Source organism: Pyxicephalus adspersus, chromosome 1 (genome assembly GCF_032062135.1).
Source record: "Pyxicephalus adspersus chromosome 1, UCB_Pads_2.0, whole genome shotgun sequence".
NCBI lineage: Eukaryota > Metazoa > Chordata > Amphibia > Anura > Pyxicephalidae > Pyxicephalus > Pyxicephalus adspersus.
Genome location: NC_092858.1, coordinates 17,826,696 through 17,830,466, shown reverse-complemented (window position 1 = coordinate 17,830,466; position 3,771 = coordinate 17,826,696). Strand labels below are relative to the sequence as shown.

Below are 3,771 nucleotides of genomic sequence, written 5' to 3'. Positions count from 1 at the left end.
CTTTATATGTACCTAGAAATCCCCATTCTTTCATCAGAGCCAGAATAGTTATATGAGCCTCCTTTCTTTGCTTATATTTATATAAATATGAAGAGACTGTCTTCTAGCGAGAAGAGTCATCAGAATCCATATCTTTCTATATGCTGGCTGTTAAAGTAAATACTTCTAAACCTAACAATTTTCTCTCTCACTTGAATATTTCATCAGCAATAGTAAAAGAAACTCCCCCCAACCCAATAAACCTGTAGGGATACCTGTCACTTCATTATGAGCTCCTGACTGTTTTAATGCCCTTTAAATTCATCAGGAACATGTGCCTGCTTACAAAGAAATGTTTTGCATGGGGAATCCAGGTACAAATTCCAAAATTCAGAGAGATAAAATGCTCATGTCTTCTGGTGGAGGACCATTAAATGCTGGGCGTATGAAACCATTGGATATGATGATGTTCTTAGGTGGTGGATCCAGTTTGGGAACCTCTCGTCTATAGGCATTATGCACAGCTTCATTTCTAAATGAAAATTTTATGTTGGGGAAAAGTTTTATATGTTAGTTATTTCTCCCAGTTAGTAACTGTTGTAATATTGTGTAAGTTCTTTATGTTTTAACCCATCTTTTCTTATTACGTATTAGTTCTCTTTATAACGTTCTTTAAGCAGCCTTTTTCCTCTTCTGCCTACAGTTATTTAACAGTATATAACATATGGGTAAGGGTCGCTAATGTTCCTAGCCCGCGTCTTTATTTCCTGACCTGTTGTGAAACTACGTAAGAAGTCATTTGTAGGAAATTGTCAGCAAAAATAGTAATTCATAATCTTAAATAGAACTTAGTAAGAGTTATGTCACTTTGTGGGCATTTTACTTCCTTGCAATAAGGGTTTGGGGATAATATATTTTGGATTATCTTGAAAGACCAACACTCATTGTGTAACGTCTCAACAGAACAATGCATCGTTTTCCAGTCCTGTTTTTATTCTGGGGTCTGTCAGTTACTGCATTTCCTTTTCTATACGAAGATGACCAGGAACCTCCAGAGGTAAACTTAGAATGAAACTCTATGGGCCTGATTTATAAAAGCTCTTCAAGACTGGAAAAGATACACTTTCATCAGTGAACCTGGATGATCCAGCAAATCTGGAATTTATCTTGTCCAGGACTGAAAACATTTGCTAACAAATAGTGAATGAGTTCTAAGAAACCCATTCCAGGTTTGCTGGATTATCCAGGTTCACTGATGAAAGTGTATGTTTTCCAGTCTTGGAGACAGTTTTATTATATCAGGCTCTATGGAGCCAGGAAACTTGGAATGAATTTCCTAAAAAATATTTGCTATAAGTTGTCAAATGTTTTCATTTCTGAACCAGATCAACTGCAACTGGTCACTCAAACTCTCAGATGATACTATCTTTTCCAGCCTTGGAGAGCTTTAATAAATCAGGCCCTCTGAGATAACATCGATACTATGATAACTGTAATTTTTATAAATCAGTGTATGTGAATCTATGGGTATACTATAATAAGTTCTGGGGGTGGCAATTGGGTATTATATCTGTATCAATTAACACAATGAAATTGCTGTTTGAGCATGCCTATGTTTTTTTTTGTCTGAGTTTGGTATATACCAAGTGATGCTGGCATCACTGCTTTTGTGCTACCAGTACCAAAGGTTGCCAACGTACTCTTCTCCTACCCAGTATGATTAGGTGTGCACTAGTCCATTATGGGGAAGTAATATATAACAATGAAAATAATAATGCATAAAATGAATTTTGGGCAAATGGCTATGCTTGGCTTCAGAGGATCCAGGCAGAAAGAGCAGATTTAAATAGTAACACTATAGAGAAGCCATTCCCAACCTGGGTTCCTCCTGATGTTGCTTGAGGGTACTCGTACTATGGGTTATTGGCTTCCCATTGGATGATGCCTGCATCGATCTTGTACCAGTTGCATTTGGTAGAGCCAGCTACATGACTCTAATGATTTTTTTTAGTTGTCTATAATTGTGGTATTCTAGGCCCCACTGTAAGGGAGTATTCTTTCCACTGCCCATTATTTAGGAGGCTATTTTCCCAGTGACCCCTAATAATTTGGTCGTTGAAAAAGCTTTTTTTTCTTCTGCTCTTCAAAATAAGGTAAATGAAGAAACAATCATCCATCAACATACTGATTTCTGTCGACACCTCGATCCAGATATCTTACAGGTGAACAAGTTACAGCATGGTTTAACCAAAGTTGCAGGAAACGGTACAGTCACTGGGGGACTTGTATGGAAGCACAAAAACCTAACTTACAGGTAATTTATTTATAGGGAGATTTTTTGTTTTTTATTTTTTGTTTCATTTGAATACTTTTATATGGTTTGAAATTTTTGATATTTTGTGTATTTGTGTTTTTAAAAACAATTAAAATAAGCGAAACTAAACCTGTCAACCTGGCTGTCAGAAGCTGAGAGCTGTCATCCGGACAGTGGAAGATGACAGTGCCCCACTCCTTTCAATTCAACTTTCCATGACAAGTATAGTAGGGCTCAACCGTCCAGGTGGACAAAGATAAGTATAGTAATGTTGGATCAAAACTTGAACTTCTCAATATATGAGTTTCAAACTTAGGGTATAATAAGTACAGTCTAAAACTGACTCTGAACGGAACTATCGAACCATCACTACCTGGTATGTACCCTTTTCTTGTTTTTCCTGCCTGTTTTGCTCTTTGTTAGTTTAGTCCCTTGTTGACACTCCCAGCCACTCTTTCCTGGAGGTCAATTTTGCATTCTACCTGCATAGAATCAAGCTCAGGAAGTCCATGTCTTTTTCTACTACAAGAGACTAAAAAAACACTAACTGTAATATATTAAACTGGATTAAAACCACTTTGGATTATTCTTCTGTACTCCCTTGAAGAGTTAAGTTGTATATGTAAGGACAGTTCAGAACAAGGCATGGTGAGTCTATAATAAACAAACTTAGGCAATACTGGTGACTAGTCCTTTGTCTACGGTTTACTTTTTTATACACCACTTCTAAAGTTAAGTTTTTCATTAAATAAATCATTTTCCCCATTTTTTTGTGGAAAATTTGTTATTAAATATTTTTAAAAGTCAAAATGAGCTTGGTTACATTTTTGGTCAAAGTTCAAGTGACAGATTTCTGTCTGTCAGGGTTCTAACTGTTAAACATAGCATAACGATGCTTCCATTATTGCAATGATTATGGGAAAAAAATATCATTGAATTACTGGTGAGTGGGAAGGGTATTCAGTGAGAGTATATAAAAATACCTTTTGGTGTTCCAGTACATCTCTTCTCCCTGGAGCTTGGTGTTTTTCAACATCTTATAGATTCATTTAAATTTTCTCACCTAGAATTGAAAATTATGGAAGAAGTTTATCACCAGATGATGTGGTTTCTGCCATTAAAAGAGCCTTCAAACTGTGGAGTGATGTGACCCCACTGACTTTCACCAGAGTCTACAATAAAGGCGATATAGAACTTAAGTTTGTAACAGGAGGTAAGAATACTTTATTCATTCATGGGCTAGATCCTATAAGCAAATATGGCAAGCATTCCTTTAAATCTGCAGGACATCACATTTCCAAAGCCAGGGTTTCTCCAGAGGTTGCTAGGGGTTCCTTTACCTATAGAGTATCCTAGATTGTAAGCTCCTAGATTGTAAGCTCTTTGGGGCAGGGTCCTCTCCTCCTGTGTCACTGTTTGTATCTGTCTGTTATTTGCAACCCCTATTTAATGTACAGTGCGCAGTAATGTGTTGGCAC

The 3,771-nt window shown here is 36.8% G+C and overlaps 1 long non-coding RNA gene across 1 annotated transcript; it reads left to right on the top strand.

Annotated features, from left to right (window-relative positions):
- Positions 1-941: 941 nt before the first annotated feature.
- LOC140324987 (uncharacterized) lies at positions 942-3,499 on the top strand. Its single transcript, XR_011919613.1, has 3 exons — positions 942-1,036; positions 2,133-2,293; positions 3,361-3,499. It is a non-coding gene; the product is annotated as an uncharacterized lncRNA (long non-coding RNA).
- The last annotated feature ends 272 nt before the right edge of the window (positions 3,500-3,771 follow it).